Source organism: Oncorhynchus tshawytscha, unplaced genomic scaffold (genome assembly GCF_018296145.1).
Source record: "Oncorhynchus tshawytscha isolate Ot180627B unplaced genomic scaffold, Otsh_v2.0 Un_contig_4763_pilon_pilon, whole genome shotgun sequence".
Taxonomy (NCBI): Eukaryota; Metazoa; Chordata; class Actinopteri; order Salmoniformes; family Salmonidae; genus Oncorhynchus; species Oncorhynchus tshawytscha.
The window spans coordinates 147,388-161,028 of NW_024609531.1; positions in this window are offsets into that span (position 1 = coordinate 147,388).

Genomic DNA, 13,641 nt, shown 5'->3' on the forward strand with positions numbered 1-13,641 from the left:
GAGCAATAGAGACAGGGAGAGCACCTCTATTAGTGACTCAGGAGGAAAACTTCTGACAAGGAAAAGAGAGAGTGATCAAACGAGAGAGAGACAGGGAGAGAGACGTAGAAAGAGAGGAGCTCAGTCCTCTCCTGTTCTGTCTCTCACTCAGGGGGAGGAAGAGAGGATGGGAGGAGGGGGAGTGAAGGAAGAATGAAGGGAAGGAGGGAGGAGAGGGAGGGAGGGACGGATGGAGGGAAGACAGACAGAGCAGGGGTCTGTGTTTCTCAGCGATATCAGAGAGCATCGCTCTGTCTGTCTTCCTCAATAATCTCCCTCCCTCTCCTCCTCCTTCCTTCATTCTTCCTTCACTCCCCCTCCTCCCATCCTCTCTTCCTCCCCTGAGTGAGAGACAGAACAGGAGAGGACTGAGCTCCTCTCTTCTCGTCTCTCTCCTGTCTCTCTCGTTTGATCACTCTCTTTCCTTGTCAGAAGTTTTCCTCCTGAGTCACTAATAGAGGTGCTCTCTGTCTCTATTGCTCTGAGTCACCTAAAGGAGTTGTTTCCTCCTGAGTCACTAATAGAGGTGCTCTCCCTGTCTCTATTGCTCTGAGTCACCTAAGGAGTTGTTTCCTCCTGAGTCACTAATAGAGGTGCTCTCCTGTCTCTATTGCTCTGAGTCACCTAAAGGAGTTGTTCCTCCTGAGTCAGACAACAACATTGACGAATACGCTGATACGGTGTGCGAGTTCATTAGAACGTGCGTTGAAGATGTCGTTCCCATAGGGAATCATGCGGTCTCTCCTTCACTGCAGCCGAAGTGAGTAAGACATTTAAACGTGTTAACCCTCGCAAGGCTGCAGGCCCAGACGGCATCCCCAGCCGCGCCCTCAGAGCATGCGCAGACCAGCTGGCATATTCAATCAATCCCTATACCAGTCTGCTGTTCCCACATGCTTCAAGAGGGCCACCATTGTTCCTGTTCCCAAGAAAGCTAAGGTAACTGAGCTAAGCGACTACCGCCCGTAGCACTCACATCCGTCATCATGAAGTGCTTTGAGAGACTAGTCAAGGACCATATCACCTCCACCCTACCTGACACCCTTGACCCACTCCAATTTGCTTACCGCCCAAATAGGTCCACAGACGATGCAATCTCAACCACACTGCACACTGCCCTAACCCATCTGGACAAGAGGAATACCTATGTGAGAATGCTGTTCATCGACTACAGCTCGGCATTCAACACCATAGTACCCTCCAAGCTCGTCATCAAGCTCGAGACCCTGGGTCTCGCCCCGCCCTGTGCAACTGGGTACTGGACTTCCTGACGGGCCGCCCCCAGGTGGTGAGGGTAGGCAACAACATCTCCTCCCCGCTGATCCTCAACACTGGGGCCCCACAAGGGTGCGTTCTGAGCCCTCTCCTGTACTCCCTGTTCACTGCGTGGCCATGCACGCCTCCAACTCAATCATCAAGTTTGCGGACGACACAACAGTGGTAGGCTTGATTACCAACAACGACGAGACGGCCTACAGGGAGGAGGTGAGGGCCCTCGGAGTGTGGTGTCAGGAAAATAACCTCACACTCAACGTCAACAAAACTAAGGAGATGATTGTGGACTTCAGGAAACAGCAGAGGGAACACCCCCATCCACATCGATGGAACAGTAGTGGAGAGGGTAGCAAGTTTTAAGTTCCTCGGCATACACATCACAGACAAACTGAATTGGTCCACTCACACAGACAGCATCGTGAGGAAGGCGCAGCAGCGCCTCTTCAACCTCAGGAGGCTGAAGAAATTCGGCTTGTCACCAAAAGCACTCACAAACTTCTACAGATGCACAATCGAGAGCATCCTGGCGGGCTGTATCACCGCCTGGTATGGCAACTGCACCGCCCTCAACCGTAAGGCTCTCCAGAGGGTAGTGAGGTCTGCACAACGCATCACCGGGGGCAAACTACCTGCCCTCCAGACACCTACACCACCCGATGCTACAGGAAGGCCATAAAGATCATCAAGGACATCAACCACCCGAGCCACTGCCTGTTCACCCCGCTGTCATCCAGAAGGCGAGGTCAGTACAGGTGCATCAAAGCTGGGACCGAGAGACTGAAAAACAGCTTCTATCTCAAGGCCATCAGACTGTTAAACAGCCACCACTAACATTGAGTGGCTACTGCCAACACACTGTCAATGACACTGACTCTACTCCAGCCACTTTAATCATGGGAATTGATGGGAAATGATGTAAATATATCACTAGCCACTTTAAACAATGCTACCTTATATAATGTTACTTACCCTACATTGTTCATCTCATATGCATTATGTACATATTCTTTATCCCCTTACACTGTGTATAAGACAGTAGTTTTTTTTTTTTTTTTTTTTTTTTGGAATTGTTAGTTAGATTACTTGCTCGTTATTACTGCATTGTCGGAACTAGAAGCACAAGCATTTCGCTACACTCGCATTAACATCTGCTAACCATGTGTATGTGACAAATAATTTGATTTGATTTGATTTGATTTGATTTAATAGAGGTGCTCTCCCTGTCTCTATTGCTCTGAGTCACCTAAAGGAGTTGTTTCCTCCTGAGTCACTAATAGAGGTGCTCTCCCTGTCTCTATTGCTCTGAGTCACCTAAAGGAGTTGTTTCCTCCTGAGTCACTAATAGAGGTGCTCTCCTGTCTCTATTGCTCTGAGTCACCTAAAGGAGTTGTTTCCTCCTGAGTCACTAATAGAGGTGCTCTCCCTGTCTCTATTGCTCTGAGTCCCTTAAAGGAGTTGTTTCCTCCTGAGTCACTAATAGAGGTGCTCTCCTGTCTCTATTGCTCTGAGTCACCTAAAGGAGTTGTTTCCTCCTGAGTCACTAATAGAGGTGCTCTCCCTGTCTCTATTGCTCTGAGTCACCTAAAGGAGTTGTTTCCTCCTGAGTCACTAATAGAGGTGCTCTCCCTGTCTCTATTGCTCTGAGTCACCTAAAGGAGTTGTTTCCTCCTGAGTCACTAATAGAGGTGCTCTCCCCTGTCTCTATTGCTCTGAGTCACCTAAAGGAGTTGTTTCCTCCTGAGTCACTAATAGAGGTGCTCTCCCTGTCTCTATTGCTCTGAGTCACCTAAAGGAGTTGTTTCCTCCTGAGTCACTAATAGAGGTGCTCTCCCTGTCTCTATTGCTCTGAGTCACCTAAAGGAGTTGTTTCCTCCTGAGTCACTAATAGAGTGCTCTCCTGTCTCTATTGCTCTGAGTCACCTAAAGGAGTTGTTTCCTCCTGAGTCACTAATAGAGGTGCTCTCCCTGTCTCTATTGCTCTGAGTCACCTAAAGGAGTTGTTTCCTCCTGAGTCACTAATAGAGGTGTTCTCCCTGTCTCTATTGCTCTGAGTCACCTAAAGGAGTTGTTTCCTCCTGAGTCACTAATAGAGGTGCTCTCCCTGTCTCTATTGCTCTGAGTCACCTAAAGGAGTTGTTTCCTCCTGAGTCACTAATAGAGGTGCTCTCCCTGTCTCTATTGCTCTGAGTCACCTAAAGGAGTTGTTTCCTCCTGAGCCACTAATAGAGGTGCTCTCCCTGTCTCTATTGCTCTGAGTCACCTAAACAAGGTGTTTCCTCCATGTCTTACTACTCATCCAGGTGGTGAGCCATTCCCTCTCATTACGCCGCTCTCTGGTCTCTCATCCTGTACGGCCTGGTCTTGTCCGGTCATGCCTGTGATACTAGCTCTGCAACGTGTCCTGTTTGGGTAACCTCTCTCTAGGAAGACTGTATTCACCAACCAAGAGGAGGAGGTCTAGGGAGACTGTAGTCACCAAGAGGAGGAGGACTGTAGTCACCAAGAGGAGGAGGGAGACTGTAGTCACCAAGAGGAGGAGGACTGTAGTCACCAAGAGGAGAGGACTGTAGTCACCAAGAGGAGGAGGACTGTAGTCACCAAGAGGAGACTGTAGAGACTGTAGTCACCAAGAGGAGGAGGACTGTAGTCACCAAGAGGAGGAGGACTGTAGTCACCAAGAGGAGGAGGACTGTAGTCACCAAGAGGAGACTGTAGTCACCAAGAGGAGGAGGACTGTAGTCACTGTAGTCACCAAGAGGAGGAGACTGTAGTCACCAAGAGGAGGAGGACTGTAGTCACCAAGAGGAGAGGAGGACTGTAGTCACCAAGAAGGGGGAGGAGGAGTAGGGGACTGTAGTCACCAAGAGGACTGTAGGGAGACTGTAGTCACCAAGAGGAGGGAGACTGTAGTCACCAAGACTGTGCAGAGGATGTCTTTGGTTATATAACAAGCCAGGACTGCTAGTCACATCAAGAGGAGGGAGTTACCCATCACGTTATGTAGAAGTCACCCATCAAGAGTTCACATGTTACCCATCATCCTCCTCTCTGGAGACTGTCAGTCACCAAGACGTTAAGTGAAGGGGTTACCCATCATCCTCCTCTCTGCCCTGTTAAGTCACATCATCCTCCCTCTCTGGCCGTTATGTAGAAGGGTTCATGTTACATCATCCTCCTCTCTGCCCTCCGTTATGTAGAAGGGTTCACATGTTCCCAATCCTCCTCTCTGCCCTCCGTTAAGTAGAGGGTTCACATGTTACCCATAATCCTCCTCTCTGCCCTCCGTTAAGTAGAAGGGTTAAGTAGAAGGGGACTGTAGTCACCCATAATAAGGAGGGTTCACATGTTACCCATCACTGCCCTAGTCACCTCTCTGCCCTGTGCACTTAAGGTGAGTGACAGGGTTCACTTCATGTTACCCATCATCCTCCTCTTGCCCTCCGTTATATTCAATCCTCCTCTCTGCCCTCCGTTAAGTAGAGGGTTCCTACCCAAATCCACATGTTACCCTCTCTGCCCTCCGTTAGATCACATGTTACCCATCATCCTCCTCTCTGCCCTCCGTTAAGTAGAAGGGTTCACATGTTACCCACATCCTCCTCTCTGCCCTCCGTTAAGTAGAAGGTTACAGAATCCTCCTCTCTGCCCTCGTTAAGTAGAAGGGTGTTACCCATCAGTTAAGTAGAAGGGGTTACCCATCATCCTCCTCTCTGCCCTCCAACATGTTCCTGCCCTCCGTTAAGTAGAAGGGTTCACTGCCCTCTGTTAAGTAGAAGGGTTCACATGTTACCCATCAGTTAAGTAGAAGGGTTCACATGTTACCCATCACCGTTAAGTAGAAGGGTTCACATGTTACCCATAATCCTCCTCCTCCACTTCATCCTCCTCTCTGCCCTCCGTTAAGCCACAACTGCCCACCTTGTCACATGCAACACTGCCCTCCGTTAAGTAGAAGGGGTTCACAGGTTCATCATCCTCCTCTCTGCCCTCCGTTAAGTGTGATGACACACATGTTACCCACACCAAGAGGAAGGGGTTCTGACTCTCTGGTTAAGTGTTTCAGTTAATTCCGTTAAGTAGAAGGGTTCACATGTTCCTTGAACCCTGGGAGGATCAACACAACACCACACCAATACAGAACTCCTGGTGTGTTGTCAGAATGGAACACAACACCAATACAGAACTCCTGGTGTGTTGTCAGAATGGAACACCACACCAATACAGAACTCCTGGTGTGTTGTCAGAATGGAACACCACACCAATACAGAACTCCTGGTGTGTTGTCAGAATGGAACACCACACCAATACAGAACTCCTGGTGTGTTGTCAGAATGGAACACCACACCAATACAGAACTCCTGGTGTGTTGTCAGAATGGAACACCAATATAGAACTCCTGGTGTGTTGTCAGAATGGAACACAACAACACCAATCAGAACTCCAGAACTCCTGGTGTGTTGTCAGAATGGAACACCAATACAGAACTCCTGGTGTGTTGTCAGAATGGAACACAACACCAATACAGAACTCCTGGTGTGTTGCCAGAATGGAACACAACACCAATACAGAACTCCTGGTGTGTTGCCAGAATGGAACACAACACCAATACAGAACTCCTGGTGTGTTGTCAGAATGGAACACAACACCAATACAGAACTCCTGGTGTGTTGCCAGAATGGAACACAACACCAATACAGAACTAGTGAACAGAATGGAACACAACACCAATACAGAACTCCTGGTGTGTTGTCAGAATGGAACACCAATACAGAACTCCTGGTGTGTTGTCAGAATGGAACACAACACCAATACAGAACTCCTGGTGTGTTGCCAGAATGGAACACAACACCAATCAGAACTCCTAGTGTGTTGCCAGAATGGAACACAACACCAATACAGAACTCCTGTGTGTTGTCAGTATGGAACACAACACCAATGAGAACTCCTGGTGTGTTGTCAGTATGGAACACAACACCAATAGAGAACTCCTGGTGTGTTGTCAGTATGGAACACAACACCAATACAGAACTCCTGGTGTGTTGTCAGTATGGAACACAACACCAATACAGAACTCCTGGTGTGTTGTCAGAATGGAACACCACACCAATACAGAACTCCTGATGTGTTGTCAGAATGGAACACCAATATAGAACTCCTGGTGTGTTGTCAGAATGGAACACAACACCACACCAATACAGAACTCCTGGTGTGTTGTCAGAATGGAACACCAATACAGAACTCCTGGTGTGTTGTCAGAATGGAACACCAATACAGAACTCCTGGTGTGTTGCCAGAACGGAACACAACACCAATACAGAACTCCTGGTGTGTTGTCAGAATGGAACACCAATACAGAACTCCTGGTGTGTTGTCAGAATGGAACACAACACCAATACAGAACTCCTGGTGTGTTGCCAGAATGGAACACAACACCAATACAGAACTCCTAGTGTGTTGTCAGAATGGAACACCACACCAATACAGAACTCCTGGTGTGTTGTCAGAATGGAACACCACACCAATACAGAACTCCTGGTGTGTTGTCAGAATGGAACACCAATACAGAACTCCTGGTGTGTTGTCAGAATGGAACACCAATACAGAACTCCTGGTGTGTTGTCATTTCTAAAAACCTGTTTTTGATTTGTCATTATGGAGTATTGTGTATAAATAGATTAGGGGAAAAAAAGTATTTAATCAATTTTAGAATAAGGTTGTACCCTAACACAATGTGGAAGAGGTCAAAGGGTCTGAATACTTTCCCAATGCACTCTAGTGCACTACTGTTGACCAGGGCACTGAACAGGGTGGTATTTGAGGCACAGCCTATTCTCTCTGGGGAGAAAGGTGTCATATTATATGACCTGGGAAGACTGGAGGCCTGAATAGACTAGGTGTGTTCATTTAAAGAGAGAAAGAAAACCAACCTCCACACTCTTTACCTCCCTTCCCTCCCTCCCTTCCTTCCCTCCCTCCCTTCCTTCCCTCCCTCCCTTCCTTCCCTCCCTCCCTCCCTCCCTCCCTCCCTCCCTCCCTCCCTCCCTCCCTCTCCGTCCCTCCCTCTCAGTCCCACCTCCTCCCCCGCCCCCCTATAACGTAGTAGTAGTAGTAGTATAAGGTAACTATAGTATAATGTAGTAGTAGCAGTAGTAGTATAAGGTAACTATAGTATAACGTAGTAGTAGTATAAGGTAACTATAGTATAACGTAGTAGTATAAGGTAACTATAGTATAACGTAGTAGTAGTAGGTAACTATAGTATAACGTAGTAGTAGTAGTATAAGGTAACTATAGTATAACGTAGTAGTAGTAGTAGTATAAGGTAACTATAGTATGACGTAGTAGTAGCAGTAGTAGTATAAGGTAACTATAGTACAACGTAGTAGTTGTAGTAGTAGTATAAGGTAACTATAGTATAACATAGTAGTAGTAGTATAAAGTAACTATAGTATAACATAGTATTAGCAGTATAAGGTAACTATAGTATAACGTAGTAGTAGTAGTAGTATAAGGTAACTATAGTATAATGTAGTAGTAGCAGTATAAGGTAACTATAGTATAATGTATTAGTAGTAGTATAAGGTAGTATAACGTAGTAGTAGTGTAAGGTAACTATAGTATAACGTAGTAGTAGTAGTATAAGGTAACTATAGTATAACGTAGTAGTAGTATAAGGTAACTATAGTATAACTTAGTAGTAGTAGTATAAGGTAACTATAGTATAACGTAGCAGTAGTAGTAGTAGTATAAGGTAACTATAGTATAACGTAGTAGTAGTATAAGGTAACTATAGTATAACTTAGTAGTAGTAGTATAAGGTAACTATAGTATAACGTAGCAGTAGTAGTAGTAGTAGTAGTATAAGGTAACTATAGTATAACGTAGCAGTAGTAGTAGTATAAGGTAACTACAGTATAATGTAGTAGCTACTCACACAGGCATGTTGCTGGATGGTCTGCAGGATGTGTTTGGCGGGGACCAGGAAGTCTATAAGGTATCTTAATCCGTCTCCTCTGTAGCTGGTCTCCACCACATCAAATACCTGACACAGCACTGTGGAAGCTGTGGCATCAAACGGAGGGTAGAGGGCTGAGAGGGTGCTCTGGATACAACTGTCCAGAGATTCAGAGTCCTGAGGAGAGAAGAGAAGAGAGGGGGAGAGGAGGAGAGAGGAGAGGAGGAGAGAGGAGAAGATAGGAGAGAGGGGAGGAGGAGAGAGAGGAGAGGAGGAGAGAGGAGAGGATGAGAGGAGAGGAGGATGAGAGGAGAGGATGAGAGAGGAGAAGAGAGGATGAGAGGAGAGAGGATGAGAGAGGATGGGATGAGAGAGGAGAGGAGAGAGAAGGATGAGAGGAGAGAGGAGAGGATGAGAGAGGATGGGATGAGAGAGGAGAGGATGAGAGGAGAGAGGATGAGAGAGGATAGGATGAGAGAGGAGAAGGATAAGAGAGAGGATGATGGAGGAGAAGAGAGGAGAGGAGAGGATGAGAGAGGATAGGATGAGAGAGGAGAAGGATAAGAGAGAGGAGAGGATGAGAGGAGAAGAGAGGAGAGGATGAGGAGAGAGGATAGGAGAGAGAGGATAGGATGAGAGAGGAGAAGGATAGGAGAGAGGAGAGGATGAGAGGAGAAGAGAGAGGATGAGAGGAGAGGATAGGAGAGAGAGGATGAGAGAGAGGAGAAGAGAAGAGAGGAGAGGATGAGGAGAGAGGATAGGATGAGAGAGGAGAAGAGAGGAGAGAGAGAGAGAGAGGAGAGAGATGAGGAGAGAGGATGAGAGGAGAAGAGAGGAGAGGATGAGAGAGGATAGGATGAGAGAGGATAGGATGAGAGAGGAGAAGAGAAGAGAGGAGAGGAGAGGATGAGGAGAGAGGATAGGATGAGAGAGGATAGGATGAGAGAAGAGAGGAGAGGAGAGGGTTAGATACACACAAAGGCTGGTTCCAATACCAGACCATAACCTTCAACAGTGTTTTCATCATTAGGTAGAAAGACTCCACATTTCCCACTAAGACAACAGAAAGCAGAACACTAGTTCTGAGGGACCGTCTGGCAGTGAAACAGATGTTTAAAAGGACTCAGGTGGGCAGAACAGGGTGCCATTGGATCCTGGTCTAAAGTAGTGCACTATATAGGGAAGAGGGTGCCATAGGGCTCTGGGTCTAAAGTAGTGCACTATATAGGGAAGAGGGTGCCATAGGGCTCTGGTCTAAAGTAGTGCACTATATATAGGGAATAGGGTGCCATAGGGCTCTGGCCTAAAGTAGTGTACTATATATAGGGAAGAGGGTGCCATTTGAAGCACAGCCCTTGGCCCACTCTGCTCTGCTGTGAGCCTATCAGATTACTCCTCTACTTGTCCTGTCTCCCCAGGTTAACCTTAGTTCAATGAATAACCAATCAGATCCTTCTCCCTGAGGGAATGTGTTTCACAACAGGTTTACTGCTTAAACCAGCCAAGGGTGTGTGTGTGTGTGTGTGTGTGTGTGTGTGTGTGTGTGTGTGTGTGTGTGTGTGTGTGTCTCTAATGGGCTTTATTGGGAAATACATGTTAACTATGGCAAAGAAAGTGAAATAAACAATAAAAATGAACAGTAGACAAACCAAAAGAATAAAGACATTAATTATATATATATACAGTGTTGTAAAGATGTGCAAATGGTTAAACATGTGAACCTGTCTGTCTGTCTGTCTGTCTGTCTGTCTGTCTGTCTGTCTGTCTGTCTGTCTGTCTGTCTGTCTGTCTGTCTGTCTGTCTGTCTGTCTGTCTGTCTATATATATATACAGTGTTGTAACGATGTGCAAATGGTAAAGGACACAAGATAAAATAAATAAGCATAGATATGGGTTGTATTTACAATGGTGGTGTTCTTCACTGGTTGCCCTTTTCTCGTGGCAACAGGTCACAAATCTTGCTGCTGTGATGTCACACTGTGGTATTTCACCCAGTAGATATGGGAGTTTATCAAAATTGGGTTTGTTTTCGAATTCTTTGTGGATCTGTGTAATCTGAGGGAAATATGTCTCTCTAATATGGTCATACATTGGGCAGGAGGTTAGGAAGTGCAGCTCAGTTTCCACCTCATTTTGTGGGCAGTGAGCACATAGCCTGTCTTCTCTTGAGAGCCATGTCTGCCTACGGCGGCCTTTCTCAATAGCAAGGCTATGCTCACTGAGTCTGTACATAGTCAAAGCTTTCCTTAAGTTTGGGTCAGTCACAGTGGTCAGGTATTCTGTCACGGGGTCTCCCGGTGACAGGTAGGTGACCCCCTCCTCCCTCTCCCGGTGACAGGCAGGTGACCCCTCTCCCTCCCCTTCTCTCCCCCTCTCTGAAGCCTGTGCAGTAGCAGAGCACACGGAGCAGCCAGACGGGCGCTAGGCGGTCGAGAGGAGGCAGGCCGGTGACTGTTGTGCCTAAATAAAGCCTTGGTTCCTGGAGAACAGTCTACTCTAGTAACCCAATGACAAGACCAGCTGTCTGCCTGCCTGCCTGCCTGCCTGCCTGCCTGCCTGTCTGTCTGTCTGTCTGTCTGTCTGTCTGTCTGTCTGTCTGTCTGTCTGTCTGTCTGTCTGTCTGTCTGTCTGTCTGTCTGTCTGTCTGTCTGTCTGTCTGTCTGTCTGCCTGCCTGTCTGTCTGCGTGTACAGGGGGCACAGTGATATGTTCCCAGGCTGACTGAGTTTCAACAGGCTAGAAAACAACACTCCGCTCTGCGCTGCTCGTGTCGCCTTCCTCCCAGGTGTCCCTGCACCCCTGGTTACCCCTGGTTACCCTCTGTCACAGGAAGAGGGGAGAACAGGGGGGGCTCTCTTTATCTGGCTCTAATCTCACTTTGATGCTGTCTAGGGATTTCAGCACAATTTAATTAGGTTGTTATTCAGGCAGGAGATTGCTCTGCCTCCAGTGTGACTGAGTTACCCTGCAGAGGGTGAGGACATTACCCTATAGAGTTCGGAGAAAGTACAGGCCCTCTGTTAACGTCTGAAAAGGGTATAGAGAGACAGAGGGTGAGGGTATTGTCATTAAGTATAGGGTATAGAGAGACAGAGGGTGAGGTCATTACCGTATAGGGTATAGAGAGACAGAGGGTGAGGGTGAGGTCATTAGTGTATAGGGTTTAGAGAGACAGAGGGTGAGGTCATTAGGTTGTTATTCAGGTATAGAGAGACAGAGGGTGTTGTCATTACCGTATACCCTAGAGAGACAGAGGGTGAGATCATTACCGTATAGGGTTTAGAGAGACAGAGGGTGTTGTCATTACCGTATAGGGTATAGAGAGACAGAGGGTGAGGTCATTACCGTATAGGGTTTAGAGAGACAGAGGGTGAGGTCATTACCGTATAGGGTATAGAGAGACAGAGGGTGAGGGTCATTACTGTATAGGGTTTAGAGAGACAGAGGGTGAGGTCATTACCGTATAGGGTATAGAGAGACAGAGGGTGAGGGTGAGGTCATTACCGTATAGGGTTTAGAGAGACAGAGGGTGAGGTCATTACTGTATAGGGTATAGAGAGACAGAGGGTGAGGTCATTACTGTATAGGGTATAGAGAGACAGAGGGTGAGGTCATTACCGTATAGGGTTTAGAGAGACAGAGGGTGAGGTCATTACCGTATAGGGTATAGAGAGACAGAGGGTGAGGTCATTACTGTATAGGGTATAGAGAGACAGAGGGTGAGGTCATTACTGTATAGGGTATAGAGAGACAGAGGGTGAGGGTGAGGTCATTACCTGTATAGGGTTTAGAGAGACAGAGGGTGAGGTCATTACCGTATAGGGTTTAGAGAGACAGAGGGTGAGTTCATTACCGTATAGGGTATAGAGAGACAGAGGGTGAGGTCATTACTGTATAGGGTATAGAGAGACAGAGGGTGAGGTCATTACCGTATAGGGTTTAGAGAGACAGAGGGTGAGGTCATTAGCGTATAGGGTTTAGCGAGGCAGAGGGTGAGGTCATTACCATATAGGGTATAGAGAGACAGAGGGTGAGGTCATTACCGTATAGGGTATAGAGAGACAGAGGGTGAGGGTGAGGTCATTACCGTATAGGGTATAGAGAGACAGAGGGTGAGGTCATTATCATATAGGGTTTAGAGAGACAGAGGCAGAGGGTGAGGTCATTATCGTATAGGGTATAAAGAGACAGAGGGTGAGGTCATTACCATATAGGGTATAGAGAGACAGAGGGTGAGGTCATTACCGTATAGGGTATAGAGAGACAGAGGGTGAGGTCATTACCATATAGGGTTTAGAGAGACAGAGGGTGAGGTCATTACCGTATAGGGTATAGAGAGACAGAGACAGGGTGAGGTCATTATCATATAGGGTTTAGAGAGACAGAGACAGAGGGTGAGGTCATTACCATATAGGGTTTAGAGAGACAGAGGGTGAGGTCATTACCGTATAGGGTTTAGAGAGACAGAGGGTGAGGTCATTACCGTATAGGGTATAGAGAGACAGAGGGTGAGGGTGAGGTCATTACCGTATAGGGTTTAGAGAGACAGAGGGTGAGGTCATTACCGTATAGGGTTTAGAGAGACAGAGGGTGAGGTGAGGTCATTACCGTATAGGGTTTAGAGAGACAGAGACAGAGGGTGAGGTCATTACCGTATAGGGTATAGAGAGACAGAGGGTGAGGTCATTACCGTATAGGGTTTAGAGAGGCAGAGGGTGAGGTCATTACCGTATAGGGTTTAGAGAGGCATAGGGTGAGGTCATTACCGTATAGGGTTTAGAGAGGCAGAGGGTGAGGTCATTACCGTATAGGGTTTAGAGAGACAGAGGGTGAGGTCATCGACTCTAAATATGACCGGCAAGATATTTGAGTTAAAAAATGAATGTACCGAATACAACAAGTGTAGACCGAACCGTGAAATGCTTACTTACAGGCCCTTAAATCAACAATGCAGTTCTAGAAATAGAGTTAAGAAAATATTTACTAAATATACTAAAGTTAAACAAATATAATCAATCAAAAAGTAACAACAACAGATTTACATAACAATAACTAGGATGTCATGAATAAACCTGTCATATTGGAATAAACCTGTCATATTGGAATAAACCTGTCATGTTGGAATAAACCTGTCATGTCATGTTGGAATAAACCTGTCATGTTGGAATAAACCTGTCATGTCATGTTGGAATAAACCTGTCATGTTGGAATAAACCTGTCATGTTGGAATAAACCTGTCATGTCATATTGGAATAAACCTGTCATGTTGGAATAAACCTGTCATGTCATGTTGGAATAAACCTGTCATGTTGGAATAAACCTGTCATGTTGGAATAAACCTGTCATATTGGAATAAACCTGTCATGTCATGTT